Raw genomic sequence first — 17,688 nt, forward strand, 5'->3', positions numbered from 1 at the left:
TTCAACCAGGATATGGAGGAAAGAAGGAACTCAGACCAGTGACTGTTGTCAGAAGGGTATCCCATGAGCACCCCGAACGTGGGGACCAGGGAGAGCTGAGGAAGTCTGGGGAGCAGGGCTTTACTGGAGCTTATTAGGGAAAAACAAGAGGAACAAGCAAACTCTGAGCTCTCACTGTGTACAGGGCACCAACCAACAGATCATTTCAAAACAGCATTCTGTGCTTAACATTTTTATTTTTAACTCTGCTTTGGTAGTACAAAAGTCATAAAAGTACAAACCAGACAGTTAAAAATACATTTGACACTCGAAATGGTGAAAAATCTCCTTTACAAATTTTTACATCAAGGTGGTAGCCAACTCATTGATTACACCAGAAGTTAGTCCATGTTAGTGTTTTGTAGCCTAACTTTGCTGTGGCTGCCCAGTCCTTCCAAAAAAGGAGGAAAACACCAGGGGTGTAAACATCAGATGCTTTGGGAACACTTAAGAATCCTTATTAGATAATATAAACCAGTAAAAAGCTTATGTGTTGAAAATATTCAATGTTTGACTTTTGGCATATTTGGAAGCCAGCCAGACAAAAACTGCTCAAGTATTATAAAATATTTAAAATGTACTCTTGGTCTCAATACAATTTTAAATATTTTTTGAGTATTCTCTTGCCTGTTGTATTGCTGTTTAAAAAAAAAAAAAGTGCTCTAACCTGAATACTATGGAAAAATAATTAAAGCTGAAGAATATCTTACATTTTACCCCTCACCATTTTGAAGGTATAGTATCTTTAAAGCAAAAATGCTTTTTAAAAAAGAAAAGTTATTGGCCTAAACCACACATATATTATTTACACTAATACATACCCCAAAATTCCTAAGTTGCTACTTTCTGGACCTGAAAATTGGTTTCCATACTGACTTCCTCTAGTCTAGTGTGTATGTATGTGTATGTATATATACACATATATGCATACATAGACATACACATCTTTTAATTTGTTATCAGTAAAAATTCACATGAAATTAAACCTACCATTCATTTAAAAGGTTAGAAATGTTCAGTTTGATGACAGAAACAGAATGGAATGAGTGTATTTACAGTGAATACTTTGCAGTACATATTTATAAAAATCACCTTTAGGGATTCATATGAAAAATGTGCTTTTTCTCTCTCAACTAGAAGTGCTCCAGGCAACAGCCAACACTGACACAGAGGCCTTGAGATTTCCCTGGATCTGGATGCCCCATTCCTCAGCCCAGACCTACAGAAATTTATCTTTGCCTGTGGGTTCTTACAGGTGTTTGTTTCATAAACTGTAACGCAAAAAAAAAAAAAGGTTTTCCAGGTGGACAGGAGAAAGAAACCACCAAGAATTGTGTAAATAACAGCATTAGTTACCAGATAGAAAACAGGAAGTTCCCCAAAGAAAATGCCAGAACTACTTTCCCATATTGCACCAAGAAGGGGAGTTTTTGGCTTTGTCTTGTCCTTGGGTTGTCAAAACAAAACATTTTATTTTAATACATTTTCCCCTTCATTGAACTAAATGAGAATTGCTTAGTTTGGGTTAAAAAAAAATCTCAAAATTTTTAACTGACCAGGGGATGGGATAATAGTAGCAAGAGTTAACACTGAATTCTTGGTCTTGGATCCAAAGTCTAGTACCTGGTTCCATCGGATTCCATGATCTTAGGGGTCCCAGGGAATAATCTCTCAGGTCCAGTTCAGATTATCTTCATGGGGATTTCACCACTGAAGAGTTATCTGCCTTTTGGAGGATTTTATGGAAGAGTCATCTTTATCTTTTGTAACAGTTAAACCATAAGGGAACTTCTTACAACCAGTAGCAAAATGGAATGTAAGGTTTGGGGAGAAAGAAGTGTGTGCACACGTGCCACACACCACACATGTGAACGCACATGACATCAACACAGGCTGTACACAAATAGTTTCACTGTACATAGTGAGCACATGGAAGACACTGCAGTGTGGACACCAAGGCCAGGGATGAGGAGTTGGCCTGGGGCCGGGGGGAGATTTAAAACACCGAGCTCTTTTCTTCCCTGGAAACGTAATTTTTTCATCAGACTTTTGAAATCAAAACTGTTTCAAAGCAAAATGCATTCTGTAGCTAGCAGAGCACAGTATTTATTCCCTTTCAGCTTTTATTCACGTGACTGCAGATTCCACGATAGAAACTATACAAAAGATAAAAAAATATTCCCTAGGCAACTTCATATCTCGTAAGTTTTCAGTCTCTTAGAACTCTTCAAATAAAGTCACTCCTGCAAGAGAAAACAAAAAAGGTGATGCTTTACAGATGGTAAACATCTCACCTATGAACCTGCCTGAAGATTTACCAGCACAGAGGAACCGTAATCTGTCCTCACCCCACAAGTCCTACCCACCCCACCACGCTCCTTGCCTGTTATGCATCCTTCTAGAATTCAGTCTTAAGAAACGCTAGTCCCACAATTCCACAAGGTCCCCTTATTAAGGTTCCACAAAACCAGTAAGAGTAGCATTTGTGGACCCCAGCAGGCTGAGTGTATTGTTCTGTTTGCACACAGGATTCTAAGGGGCCTGGCAGGCCTTCTGCCACCACTCAGGAGCCACTCATGCTCAGGAACGTGTTCTCTGACTACTCTACCACATTCTGCAATCAACGAGCAGCAGGGCGGACATGCTTGGCCACAGGAACCCCATTATGTGTCAGGTGAGGTGTCTTTTAAAGTCACACCTAATAGAGTTAACTCTGCTTCTTTATAGCACAAGCACAGCTTGTCTGGGAATTCACTGGGCAACTAAGGACAGGATGATGAAACCCTTGGTCTCAGGTCCTCACTGTACCCTGAGTTACCGAGGTCCAGCCAAAGTCTATGCTTACGTTACAAAGGAAGCTCCTTTTATTTATTTATTTATTTTATTGATGAAACTTTATTTTCTTATATTGTTGTTTGTTTTTGTACACTCTTTGATTTCTCACCTCAGGTGTAGTCCCTATGAATCTCCTACCATCGCATCACCCATGAACCATCACCATAGCTCCTTGTAGAAAGCTCCTTTCAAACTTATGATCTACATTGTCTACATTTCAAAGCATGAGGTTGTTTTTTCATTTTTTAACAATTGTCTCATCGAAGTGACAGTCAGCACCCTTTGCATTCCTGTTTTAAAGACTGGGATAACTCAGGACATTCTAGAGACGCGGGTGTATGCTAAAGCAAACACACCAGGCAGGCCTACCTGCTCCAGGTTTAGGAACAGAACCTTCTCTTGTCTGCCAAAATTGTGTTTGCTTATGCCGCTGAACAAAACTAAGAGATGAAACCAATTTGCAGAAATATAAGGAAACAGCAGAAAGTCAATAGATGTCAATTTGTATTGACTTTTTGCTGTGTCCTTCTATTTTATATATTTATATTTTACTCATTTTACAGCTCATCCTTCAAGATATATAGTCTAATGTTATTCATATCACCCTTTTCTGTCTCTGTCATTTATCATATTCATAGTGATTATAAGATGGAATAAAGGGCCCTTATCCCTAGTTAAAGAGAAAATAAAACATTGGTCCCTAAAACAACGCATAGAATTATTAATTATGAAATGAGTAATTCCCTGCACTGCATTGCTATAATCTAGCATGGCTGAACTATGGATTTGATCTATAAAACCGATCAAAGTCAAGCCCAGTTGCTTTGGGGACACTGAAGAATTCATATTAGGTAACATGAACCGGTAAAAAGCACATGTGTTGAAAATATTCAGCATGTAACTTGTGACATATTTGGAAGTCAGGAATACTTTCATTTGAAAGTTGATTGATATAGAAGATACTAGGAGGGATAAAGGAAGAAAGGTCATAGGTGGAGAAATACCAAAATGGTCCTAATTGGAGAAAAAAAAGTAAAAGAATGTTTCCAGTGAAACTTCAAAGTAGGCCATCTCAAAAACAGGTACTCAACTATTTTTGTCTCTTCTTTATGTTACCTACTCCCTTAGACTAGACATTTTTATATCAAGGAAAATACTGCTTGTTCTTTTAAGGATCAAGGGCATAGGATGTCAGGTCCAGAATGTAATCTTTCGCCACAGTAAGCATTTTCATCTCAACATAAGGGGACTTTCCACTTACAGTCCTTTGCACACACTTGACCAATTTTATGGAGTAGGCCCACAAGACGGATGGCTGGCTGCGCTACAAATGAGGGGTCTGCGGCCAGAGACCTGTCTTCAAGTCCAGACCCCTACTTGTCAGCTGTTGAATCTTGGCCCTTTCTGTAGCTCTCACTCCCCCATGGGGTTGTTGGGGTTTTCCACAAGATGAGCCCCATTCATTGCCTAATGTAAGGCCAAGCACTTTGTATACACGCATGGGCAGGCTATGATGGTCCTTATCCAATTTCTGCCCTAAACGATCATATTGGCTTTCTGCAATAACTGCTGTCTGTAGCTAACAAAACCTGCACAGTATACTGTATCTTTGAGAGAGGAAGTAAAAATACAAATTGTTGCTTAACTCACTACTGATGCCAGAAACTGAGCAGAGAAACTACAGCTAATCTTTTTTAAAGTTCTATTAAAAGCTACCAGCACTGATTTGCAGTTCTGGCCTCTCCCTTTTCACCATCAACACACACTTATTGAAATGCACCACTTAACCAGCCCAGCCACTATCAACTTCTAGGTATATATCTGTCTAATCGAAGTGACAATCTAAGGGGAAAGAAGACGCCGCATGCACTAGCCTTGTAAATTTCCAACTGTGACCCTATTTCTGGGACTGTGTCCTGGTGCATTTTTACCTTGCTAATTAATTTTCTTCCAATTTCACCCTACAGTTGGAATGTACCCATGTCCATAAACACAGTCTTTAAAATAGTCTTTCTTTACAACAGAACCTTAAGGTAAAAACCATCTGTGAGCTGGCAAATCTGCTAAGAAACACTAGCGGGAATAGCTAGAGGGGAGAAAACACTCCATTGGTTCTCCATTCCCACCATTAAGAACCCCACGTTATCTACCAAGCCTCACCTCTCTCTTCTGGGAAGTTTGCTGATGATAGTCTTACACATGTGTAAGCTTAAGGTAAAAAAGGTAAACAAAACTTCCTTACATGGAAAAAAACAATTAAGAAATCCCCACTGTGATCGTTTCCCTCACAAAACAACACAGATGGAGAGACATTGAGAACCTCAAAAAACAAAAGGTGACTATCTGGAAAGAAGTCACTTTTTTCCTTAAAGCTTATTGCTCACTACACAATTGTAATCACAAAACTGTAGTTCCATTATGATGTCATGGTTCCACAAAAGTTAGGCGCTGTCTTCAATTTGGACATCTTGTTAAAAAAGACTCTCTAGGAAAAAGAATCTGGTCCCTTTAAAAATTGGGACATGTCTGATGATACCAGAAGCCTACGCAGATTCATGGACAGTGACTACTAAGACCTCAAAGGACAAGTGTGTTAAGGAAGGAAAAGGCTAACCAAGAAGAACAGCTGACATTTACAGAGGCGTTCGACGCATCAAGCACTGCCAGGTTAAACACTCTAGATCATGAACCCAACCTTACCAAGGATCCATGAGTCAACCAGGATTCCCATTTTCATAGAAGGAAGTTAATAACTCACCCAAGGCTACACAATCACAATGAGGCATAATGGATCATAATGGTGAAACAGTAATTCTGCTCAGACAGCCAGACCCAGAAGCCCACGTCCTCAGGCTGTGCTGTCATACCAATCACCACAGAGTCGTCCATGGGGATCTTCTGGTCCCCTCACTTTTCTGCTCCCCACCTTCATGGGGAACAATAAAGTAAACTCAGAAACCAGAAATGCTGGCAGGGCCACTCCCTAAGGAAGTCATTGTAGCTACAGAGGAAAAGTTAAATGATGTTAAAAACCTAAATTCTAATAAGGATCAAAAGAGCACTTATAGGACATTGAACAAGGCTACAGAATCACCAAGCTGGATTAAGAATTTTCCAGAAAAAAAAAAGAAATGTGTCAAAGACACTAAAATTATACAGGAGAGGAAAAATGCAAATGATGGGGCTCACTCTTCTTTGTTTAGAAAGGAAAATGTTTGCTCCTTCTTCTAATTCTTCAGGTTGTTGTATATACCTTGTTTCTGGTAGCTACTTGTGAAATTATTTTAACAGGATCAAACAGACTGGATTTTTACACTTGATAAATTTTTGATGTTGAATCTTTGGAAAAAAATTTTGAAAAAATTTTGAAAAAAAATTTTCTAGATACATTTAAACAAAACAAATAGGGAAAAGTTGTTCACAGGAACAGTTACTGCAGCAATAAGATTCATACTTGAGTCCCAAAGCTTCCTGTAGTCAGATACCTCACCAACAATATGATCCTTCAAGACTCAAGCTGAGTCCTTGAAGTCTTGAGTCCCACTTAGTGGGGGGGTACTATCCTGTATCAGACTCTACTCCCCACTCTGGCTACCTGCCAGCAATTTCCAGTGGCTGAAACCTGACACTATGGTACTGGGACAGCCCAGAAGCCCAGGCTGGCAGATGGGCAGGTGGGTGTAGCAGGAAGTGATCCAGGAGCCCTGTGTTTGCAGTCCTGAGGAAAGGAGGTGGTGCTGTGATTGAAACTGTGTTAAATTTTAGAAATGGAGAAGACCTTCCTATTTAAAAAGAAAGGTTCTATTTTTATTTCAAAGTCACAAGAGATTCGTGCTAATCTAGGCAATTCCAAGCAATCTCTTTAAGTCAAAGTTTCTACCATATGCCTCTGAATTGACTCAAATTTTACTAAAATTGCAGATTCTTTGGGCTGTACCCACTATCTACTAAAACAGAACCTACAGGGTTGAAGCCCAAGCCTCTGCTTTCTGACAAGGTGCCTGATAGATTAAAGAACATCTAGGAATTTAAGCCATGAGGAAAAACCAACACGAATGTTAATTAACTGATAATAACCATAGAACTGAATTCACTTTGTTATAGGACAGGGAGAGGGGCAGCCCAAACCCCGCAAACCTGCCTATTCTAAATGGGTTCTGCCATCCGCCGCATCAACACAAAACATATGAGACTTTAATGGGAAGGAACTTTAATAAAACTAGGAAACAATACAGGTAAGGCAAAGAGTCTAGTTTCTAAATGAAGCACCCAAAGTTACCCGTCCCCTCGTGGGTAAAAGTCCATCCATATGGGATTGGCCCAGAGCAAGGCCCCAAAGCCTGCCACAAGTCTAAAGCATCTTCCAGTGGGGACCCACAGAAAAGGGTCAGAAACAACCAGACAAGCCCGGAAGGAAAAGAGCAAAATCAACGTCAAGATAAAAGCTGCCATTGTCACCTCCCCATGGGTCTCACCCACATCTGTGTCACCCAGTCCAGGACCAAAAGACAAGCGCAGTTTCTTCATGTGTCTCTCTGCTCCATGCACCTCCTCCAGGTCTCCTGGCTCCATCCTGCTTCCTTCCTCAGTCTCTTCTGCAGCTTCTCCTCTTCCTGCTCAGCTCCACCCTCCCTTGGGTGGGGCAGGGAACCTCCCCCTTTCCTGGGGACCACCCTGTTACAACTTCCAAAGAACAAACCCTGCAAACACAACACTACAAAGTCAGCTGAGGTCAGCAGTCAAAGAAAGGGAAGTAGAAACAGGCATGACAGAGTCCTTTAAAAGCTGGATTATTACTTTATAAAATCTCAGTAACTCAAACTACAAAACTTTGGAGTGCAGAAATATTAGACTAATATATTCATAACTCGATTCTGAACTATACACCTTGAATTAAGGGAATCATTTTTCAAATCAACTTCAAAACAGTGTGCAAGTAGAATTCAGCTAATCTTCACAGTTTTTTTTTTTAAATTTTTTTTTTAATAGAGGCATGTTTTTATTTATTTGTTTGTTTGTTTTGTTTATACATGCACTGGGTACAGTCAGAAGCGTGGGAGGGTGAGAGAATTCACCAGAGCCAGAGCGGGAAGCAGAGCAAAGTTTTTTTTTTTTTTTTTATTGAGGTAACACTGGTTTGCAATGTTGTCTGTATCTTAGAGGTATAGACGGTCCTCCTCAGGTCTTATGACCACACCACACCCACCACCCAAACACCCACTGTCCTCCACCACAGCCCACTGCAGAGATTTACAACCAAATGAGTGAGGTATTATCAGACCCTTAACAGGAATTACTAAGGGCCAACTGTGCACAAAGTACCGCCTGAAGGCACGGGAGGCAGTAAGAAGGCAGTCCTCACACAAGCTGGCACTTGTAGAAAGGAAGTTGAAACAATCCACTTCAACTCCAGACAAAATGAGAGATGTGGCATATCATTTCCTAAAAAGAACTGGTATGTTTTACAATTTGTCTTTTCATCTGATAATGTATAATAGCTATGCTGTGTCCACACATAAAGCTCTACTTCCCCCTCGGCAGTTGCAGGCCATTCTGTTAAATGAATAGGGCATAATTCATTTAAATGGCCCACCATTGATAGATATTTAAAGTTGTTTCCGGTTATTTACTCTACAAACAAAGCTAAAGTGAACAGCTTTGAATATTATCTTTCCAGTCCCCTGTGAGATCATTGGAATCATTCGGTCAAAGGGTATAAGCTTAAGTTTTTGACATTTCCAATCTGCCACCCATCTAGAACCCCTACTCCCTCGCCCTCTTCACCCCAGTATGCTAACCAGGGTGAATTGGAGGCGCCAGTTTGCAGGGGACTTCACAAGACATGCACGCTTAGTCTATGAATGATAATTCAGGGTGTTTCCTCACACCCTCAGAAGAGTCCCATTTGTGATGTTGTCCTGCTGGTGTTAATATTCAGCCAATTCAGAGCAAAATGTGATTTCATTATCACAGTGGAGTCTTTTGATGTCATTTGATTTTCCATGCTCACTGGCCACTGCATCTTCCATGAATTGCCACTTCCACCCCTATTTTGGGAGGGTCTAGTCATTAAAATTTTAACTTTTTAACATCAATAGTGGCCAGCTTTTTAGGTAGGTGGGTCATAATAGAAAAAAGAGGACTCTCCTAGGTATTCTTTTCCAATCAAAATGGAAGTAGCTTTTCTAAGCAGTGTAAAGAGAAAATATATAGTCCTGCAAATTATCTTATCTTCTTTATTGAATAATGCCAATGACAAATTTTGCACTTCTTGTAGTTTTGAATCTTCTCACATTATTTGGAGCTTTCTGAGAAGTCTGAGGTTGCTCTTCACTGATTTATATCCTTGTAGCAATTTAAATGGGCTCATATATTTAGCAACAGTGGTTCCCCAAGTGACAGTACTGAACCCTTGTGACTTGCCAGCCCTTGGGAATGTGAGGTTCAGAGTACTTTATTCCAAGTAAAATGTAAATGACGTCAAAAGTTATTTTGTACTTAGAAAAACAAAGAATTGCATGGGAATGATTTAAATACAATTCAGCACTTTCCTATTCATTTCAATATAGTATAATTCACTGTCTGTAGCTAAGCTACAGCTAGAATATCTTATGACTCTGAATGGTACCACCTCTTTCTAAGAAGAAAATCCAACAAGTTAGACACGGCCTCTCCATTGACTCATGAGCTGGAGCTAGCTAACCCATCATCAGTATCAAATAAACATCAGTATCAAATTAACAATTTACAGGTTATACCTAATCTGGCCTCCCTGAACCTCAGGAAAATTTTTTAAAATCAAGAACATTAACTTTTCACACATTTATTTGCTACATGTGTAAATAGTGCTTGCCTGATAAAATGTAATAGTTAGAACACCTAACATTGGTCTATTTAGCACTTATTAGTAAGTGCCAATGAACAACATTTCCATGAGATAGTGGTATTGTTATTGTTATCCACACTTTACAGATGGCGACATAGAGGCTTCAGAGGTTAAGTAAAGCATCCAAGATGACACAGTTTCAAAGTGGCACACCAGGACTTGATCACAGAGCGTGATTCAGAGCCTAGACTGTGGACAAGGTAGCACCCCAGTCCCACTACTTATACAAAACAGACACTATTATATACTTAAGCTACTCAATGTTAGCAGAGATCAATGTCTCAAGTAACAAAGAAAAATGACAGTCTGCTTATCAGCATTCTCTCTCCTTTTTAGTTACAGGCAAACATGTCTCTAAAGTCCCCCCAAGTCTGTTCTCAAGTCTTCCAAAGTCTCCTCCTACCTCTGATGCTATAGTTTCTGGGTGAAAAGGCCCAAGTTCTAGTCCTCTTGCCAAAAGGCTGGAATGGCTAAAGTGGGGTAGAACTTTGAGGGTCAGGAGTCAACTCCTGGGAGTGAAGCAATGCTTATGCAAAACCTGCCTGGAGAACTATGTCAAGGAGCTGGGAGGCAGGGCAAACCTCTGGTTCCTGTGTTGTCTAAACTCTGGGAATACTAGCAAACATGTTCTAGCCTCATGTACACAGAACAAGAAGGTAAAGGATGGCTTAGATAGAATAATGTAGTTGATGAGAAGGAATTAAGTTTGTAGTCCCCTCAAAGCGCTCCAATGATGTCTATAAGTGTTTTAGAGTTACTCCCAACAACAAAGAACAAAAGAGCTTATAACTTTTAACATGTATCCAGCATTTTCATTCCTTGTGGCTCAATCAACATGGGAGAATTACAACAAAACAGTGCACAGAATCACCTGTCATCACCTTCAACAAAAGCAAAGTGCACTTTGCACTCTCACGGGTGCAAGGGCTGAAAGAGGGGCTGCACGTATATAATTATGTTGTATAAGCATGGACACGTGGGGTCTTCCCAAGGATACAGAGGACATTGGCAACCATGATCCTCCCCTGGAAGGGGTCGGGAAGATACAAGGGGTGGGGAAGAAGGAGATGAACAGGGGGAAGACTTGCTTTTTTTTTAAGAATTATTTTCACCACAGAGTCTATTCTGCTGCTTGAATATTTTATTGTACATATGTCTTAAAAAATGATTCAGTTTCAAATACCTGCAACATCCAATACCTTGAAAGCAAGGAAGGAACTAAACAATCAGGTAGCCCAAGTCCAGGCTCCAGAATTAACTGTCAGCGTGACCTTGAACAAGCTCTATAACCTCTTAGGGCTGCCTTACACTGAAACAAGGGAACCAGAGGCACAAGGGAGAAAAGTCTATAAAAAACAATAGAGCAGAATATGCAAAAGCGAGCAGGGCCACTCTTGTGTGTCCCTGCAGCCTGGGAACTGATACCAGGAAGGGGCTCAATCAATATTCTTACGAGATGTCACTATCTAAATTGCCCTGAACTAGCAATCACAGCTGCTCTGAGATCTTCAGGTCTATGATCTTAGTCTACCTGTAAGAAAACAGAAGAACCCACAGACTTGAACCTGATCCAGGCAGTTCTAACAGCAAATGACAATAGAAGTCCCTTTAGGAGAACACAGGAGGCCATACCTAGGGAAGTCTGATAATGTTGAAATGATCTATGAGCTGCTGAGTTCAACTGAATGAGATTTTTCTTCTTTGTTGGAGAAAGCAAAGCCCCCTTGAATGTCAAAACCACTGAGCATGTTAGCCTCACAGTGTGGATTTCTTTCCAGCCAGGCTGTCTTAATACCTAAACCACGGATCTGTGGACAATTAATCCCTCTGAGCCTAGTTCTTCATATGTAAAGTGAAGATATTATTACCTGTAATTCATGAAGGCACATTTAAATATCTGTCCCTCCCTCAGCTTTTCTCATCTGGCCAGTACTACATGCCTATTCTTTACACAATCACTGAAGAGTCCCAGACAGATGTTAACCTCCCCCTTCCACTTCCATATTTAAGGTGGATTCAATGCAATTAGTTTTCCACAAAAAAAACATTACAGATAAAGTGGCGCTTTGACCCCTTAAAAATGTGTTTGGCAACTGAAAATTCAGCCAGGTGACCCCAGCCATGGTTGTTTGAGGTGTAGTTGTGTGTGTGTGTGTATATATATAAAAGATTTATTTATTTATGCATACAAGAGTTGGGGTAGAGGCCAGAGATGCAGGGGAGGGAGGGTGAGAGGATTCACCAGAGACAGAGGAGGGAACAGAACAGGCAGACTGAGTGAAACACACTGCTGAGGGGAGCAGCGGGAGAGACAGGAGAGGTCTACTGCGCCTTGTGGGCTGCTCCCTGGCTGGCCAGCGATCAAACTCGTGCTGCAGAGGCTGGGATTGCTTCATAGTGCTGTGCTTAACCCCTTGCGCCACCAGGGAGGCCCTTGTATTTTTTTACAAATGCATACATCATCCCCCTTTTAAGACCAGTGAATCAAATGAAGGGGCTTTCATCAAATTTAAGATCCTCTTGCTTTTTAAATAAGTATATATTTTGCCCTGAAAAAAATATATAAACTGTAGAGGAAAAAAATATCAACTAATTAGTGGTAACTGAAGCTTTCAGCACCATCTCCTCCCGCAGAGAGTTGACACAAGGAGCCCTGATGCAGTGGAGCTCAGCAATCAAGGGCCGCTATGGGACCTGTGGCCACACTGCCTGTCACGGGGCTTGAAAGAAGGGAGAAATTGCTTATAGAACCAGAGGGGATTATGCTAAGTGAAATACTGAATGAATTCACTCATATGTGGAATACAGATAACAAAACAAAGGGTCAGACTAAACCAAAACAAACCTTAGAAATATGACTGCGAATTGAGTCTGGGGGTGGAGGGGGGAAGGGAGAGAAGGGGGGGGTTGAGGGGGCAACACTGAGGAGGAGGGGGCCCAATGGTCTATCATAAAGGACTATGAGAATTATGTGGGTTCTCTGATGGTGGGGAGGTGTGGTGACATACATCTGAGGAGGTATGGACTCATTTCCTCTAAATCACATACAGTGTTGTAACCAGTATTACGGTGCTAAAAAAATTAATAAAACTTTTGATTTGGAAAAAAAAGGCCTAAAGCTTTCCTTTGCTCACTTTTGGAGGAAGAGATGAAGGTCAGGACAGTCAACTTGGGGTTGATCACAGGTGCACAGCAAGGAGGGTGGGAGCTGAGAAACAGTCTTGGCAAAGAGGGAACTCTGAGTCCCCACTCCCTGCAGAGAGTAGCACAGTCCAGTGCAGAAAATTCCAACCACACAACCTCTGAATCTATCCCATCTCATACTCTTCATAATGAAAAGAACTTAATTCAGCAAAAGTTTTCAATTGCCTTCCTACTAATTCTGAGTCCGCCTCCAGTAAAAGGAAATGGTTTTTTCTAAGGTCATCTGAACAGAAACAAGAAAATGGCCCAAATTCCTAAGAGAGCTCTCTGAGATGTCACGAGAGCCCAAAGCTCTAATGTTATTTTTTTTTTTTAAGATTTATTTATTTATACATACAAGTGCTGGGGCACAGGTCAGAGATGCGGGGGATGAGAAGATTCACCAGAGACATAGTGAGGAACAGAACAGGCAGACTGACTGAAATACACTACTGAGGGGAGCAGTAGGCGAGTCAGGAGAAATCTGCTGCACCGTGTGGGTAGCTCCCTGGCCAGCCAGGGATGGAACTCATGATGCAGAGGCTGCAGATCTCTTCATAGTGCTGTGTTCAACCCCTTGCACCACCAGGGAGGCCCTCTGTAGGGTAAAGAAAATGTCAGGCTTCTCTGCCCTTCCGCCATCAGGATAGATGATGGATCCTTGTCCTGAATGCATGCCTGATGGCGGGCACCTGGAATAGGGTGTGGGCATAGGTAGATGGGATTCAGCTGAGCTAAGACTGTGCTTTTAAGGGCGGCGTCACGGGGACGCCAGCAGCAGCAGCAGCAGCAGTAGAAGCTGAAGCGGAAGCAGAGAAGCAGCAGAAAGAACGCCAGAGAGCCCAGATAGAGTGAAGACTTGCTGGGGGCTGGGAGGCCTGCCAGCTTCCCAGCCCCCCAGCCAGCACCCCTGCCTGCCATATGCCTGGTGAACCCCAAATAAAAAACCTGCAAAACTACTGAGGACTCTGATTCCTCCTTTACCCGGTCTGCATGGGATCAGAAAACCTGCACCATGTCCAGTCCTGCCTTTACACCCTCTAATGTTATTTTTTTTAATTGAAGTAACTGCATTTTAACATCATGTGCATGTGATTGAGAATGAACGTGGGCATCGACATTAACTTCGCCACCAAACATCCAATTGTATCCCATGCCATATCACTGCCCCGGACTTACCCACCTCTCCCCTTCCCTTCTGGTAACCACTAATTGATCTTACAGTAGAAAACTAATTTTTCTCTATTTAGTTCATCTGTTGGTTTGTTTTCTCTATATACCACACCTGAGTGAAATCATACCGTGTTTGTCTTTGCCTGGCAAAGCTCTGATGTTCTTAAGTAAAAAGAGATTCACAGAGCCTACAATTGATAATTGAGAAATGGGCTAATCAATAACAAAGCCCAAGGGCCTCCCTCGTGGCGCAAGGGATTAAGCACTGCACTATGAAGCAATCCACAGCCTCGGCAGCATGAGTTCAATCCCGGCCGGCCAGGGAGCAACCCACATGGCGCAGCAGACCTCTCTTGTCTTGCCCACTGCTCCCCTCAGCAGTGTATTCAGTGGATTGGCCTGTTCTGTTCCCCACTCATGTCTCTGGTGAATCCCCTCATCCCACCCATCTCTGGCCTGTACCCCAGCTCTTGTATGCATAAATAAATAAAACTTCAGAAAAAAAATAACAAAGACCCCTGAATAGTGAATACTAACTCTGTGCTGAGCGCGATTTAAGAACTATACCTACACATTCATTACATCGCCTAAGCCCAGTAACAACACTGTTTTCACAGCAAAGAATATGAGGCTAGAAAGGGCAAAGTAACTTGCCTAAAATTATTGGCAGTTAGTGGCACAGTTAAAATTAAACCTAAGCAGTTTAAAGCTTAGCTTTTAATCGCTAAAACCAATTACTAAAAGAAGAATAAAAATCAAGTGTCAATAATAAAACAATTTAAAATAAAAAGATGTTCCCTTTGATAAAAATATTGTTATGTGAGCTCACCAAATCAATGTTTGAGAAGATACTACTATAAAGTGTAAAAAAGGAATGCAGACTTCAGAGATGTGTGATACTGTATGTCTGTAGCTGTATCATTTTTTTTTAAAAGAGGCATATATTTTATTCATTTATTTATTTGTTTGTTTGTTTGTTTATACATGCACTGGGTACAGTCAGTCAGAAGCGCGGGAGGGTGAGAGAATTCACCAGAGCCAGAGCAGGGAGCAGAGCAGGCAGAAGGACCAAAGTACACTGCTGAGGGGAGCAGCGGGCGGCAGGAGAGGTCTGCGCGCCATGTGGGACCCTCCTCCAGTGGCCAGGGAGCAGCCGGGGATTGAACCAGCGCCACAGAGGCCGCGGGCAGCTTCACAACCCAGCGCTCAACCGCTGCGCCACCGGGGAGGCCCTGTAGCTGTATCATTTTTAAAAAGCAAAAGACCAGTGATAATGAAGACAAAGCAGTGGCATTTGAAGGCTGAAAGCAATTTGATTTATTTAACTTTGAAGAACAAAAGCTTATTCTTCTAAGAAGAAATCAAAACACATTTTCTGTGGAAAAAAAGAATCCATTTTAACTGCATTGCCAAAATAAATCAGGGAGAGAGCAAGTTAGATCGAGCTACAGAAAAGAACTCAGGCCAAAGGAAAGGGTGAAAAGAAAAAGGGGAGGAGATGCCAAAGAGCAGGTTTTGCTTTTTTAAATAGAGAGAGAAAGCAAGAGTGAGAAATTCTGAAGCAGTCTTGATAACACTCTATTTAGACTAGCCTACTTTTAGTATCTACCAACTAATTAAAAATAAAGAAACCTAGCCACAGAGTACATATGCATTTGAATATTTGAATATATTCTACAGTAAAATGAGGCACTCTAATAAAATACTTAAACATCCAAACCTAAACACATTTTTTAGGAAAAGATGCAAAACTAAAAGATTGTACGAGATTGTCTAAACAATGCATGATATTCCTATTCCACTTTACTAGCTACAGTCTAGGGCAAATCTTCCAATTCAATCCTGAGCCAGCAATTTAGACCCAAAAGGAGAAATTTTAGGATTTTTCTCTAGGTGGAAAATACCCTAAACATGTTAAAGGCATGTATTCTTTTTTGGGGAGGAGTCATATAAGAAGTGTAGCAAGAAAATTTTCAGTGAATGCATACATTTTTTTTACAATGTCAGCGAATATTCCCTTCCCTCCTTTTACCATCCTATGTTGGGGTAATCGGACATCACTACGCAACAGGCCTCAACTCAAACTGATTCTGATCAAGGGCCCTGATTTCCTCTACCCAGCTGGGTGGTCTGTGACTCCAGACTACCTGGGTCGGACTTTAAACTCCCTCACATTGTTATGGTAACTCTAAATAAGATGCTTAAACTCTGGGTTTAAGAACTTCACCTGCAAAATGGGGTCCTTTCTAGCACCTTCTTATTGCAGTTGTGAGGGTTAAATACATTAATAATCCAGAATGTGTCTTTCAAAGCATACCAGGTACAGAGTAAGTACTCCATTTGCAGTAGCTATAATTAAATGACATCATGGCATGGGCATTCAAGATATTATTCTCCCTATTTTGAAATCTGTTTAAAAATTTCCATAGTAAAAATTTTAATTTCAAATATAATTACAAGTTGAAGGCTTGCAAAACACATTCCTTTCTAAGGTCACTCCTGCTCAGCGCTGATTTAAACAGCACAATGCACTAGAACTAACCTCTTTTGAGACCCGCCTCATGCTGGGCATTCTCGTGCCATGTTCCTTAAATCAATGAACTTAATATCCCATTTCACACTCAAGGAAACAGGGAGTGATGGTGGTAGAGTACAATTTCCCATTGGTGAAGCTATGTGTGAGCCACGTCTTCTGACCAAATCCAGCGTTCTTTTATAAAATCCATGTTGATAGTGGTGTGCTTTGCAAGGAATATCAAGTTGTAAACCAGTGAAATGTGGCAGGAACATCAGATGACTAGATCAAATTCTTATAGTCACAAAACTAGTTGAGCAATCCTAATTCTTTGAACTTTCCCAAATCTTGAGATCCTGTTTGAGCAACAGTGGCCAAAATCCACCATGGCACATTAGCCAGGCTCTAATCAAGGTGAACTCTAATCAAGATCATCTTGTATGTCCCACCCAGGGGCGAGCCATCTCTCAGCACACCGTCAGGCTGACGGCTCACATCAGGCCATCATTACAACCCAACCTTGCTTTCAGGGTTTTTTTTAATGTTTTATTTGGGGAACACTGGCTTATAACATTATATATAATTACAGGTGTACATCACTGTCATTCAATATAGGTAAACACTACATCATGATCACCAACAAAAATCTAGTTTCCAGCCACCATTGCATAATTAACCCCACTTACCCTTTTCACCCACCGCCCCAGCCTCCTCCCCCACTGATAGCCACCAATCTGCTTTCTGCAACCAAGAGTTTGCTTTTGTTTTGTCTTGTTTTCATTCATTCACTTTGTTTCTATAACCCATGCTCTTTGCAGCTGAACTCTCTACAGCTTTCCGCTCCTTAGTTGAGTAGTCTGATACTCCTCTTCCCAGACAGGCAGGTCCTCATGACTTTCAACAGAATCCTTCTCTAATTTACCAAAATCACTCAGGACTCCAGTTCTAACATCTAAAGTATCCTCTGCATTGTTTGATAACTTTCTGGAAGCATGGAAATATTCTGCATCTATGATATCCATATTGCAGACCTTGCATCTGAGGCTACTGAACACTT

General features: G+C 41.2%; 1 protein-coding gene across 1 annotated transcript in view; it reads right to left on the reverse strand.

The window, feature by feature from the left end:
- Positions 1–222: 222 nt before the first annotated feature.
- The window catches only part of RELL1 (RELT like 1), a 57,634-nt gene continuing 40,168 nt past the window's right edge, over positions 223–17,688 (reverse strand). The window contains exon 7 of the mRNA XM_037529286.2: positions 223–2,282. The gene's annotated coding sequence lies outside the window, so the exon portion shown is untranslated. The remainder of the gene's footprint in view (positions 2,283–17,688) is intronic.

Source organism: Talpa occidentalis, unplaced genomic scaffold, assembly GCF_014898055.3.
Source record: "Talpa occidentalis isolate TD23 unplaced genomic scaffold, MPIMG_talOcc4v2.1 talOcc4.6, whole genome shotgun sequence".
Taxonomy (NCBI): Eukaryota; Metazoa; Chordata; class Mammalia; order Eulipotyphla; family Talpidae; genus Talpa; species Talpa occidentalis.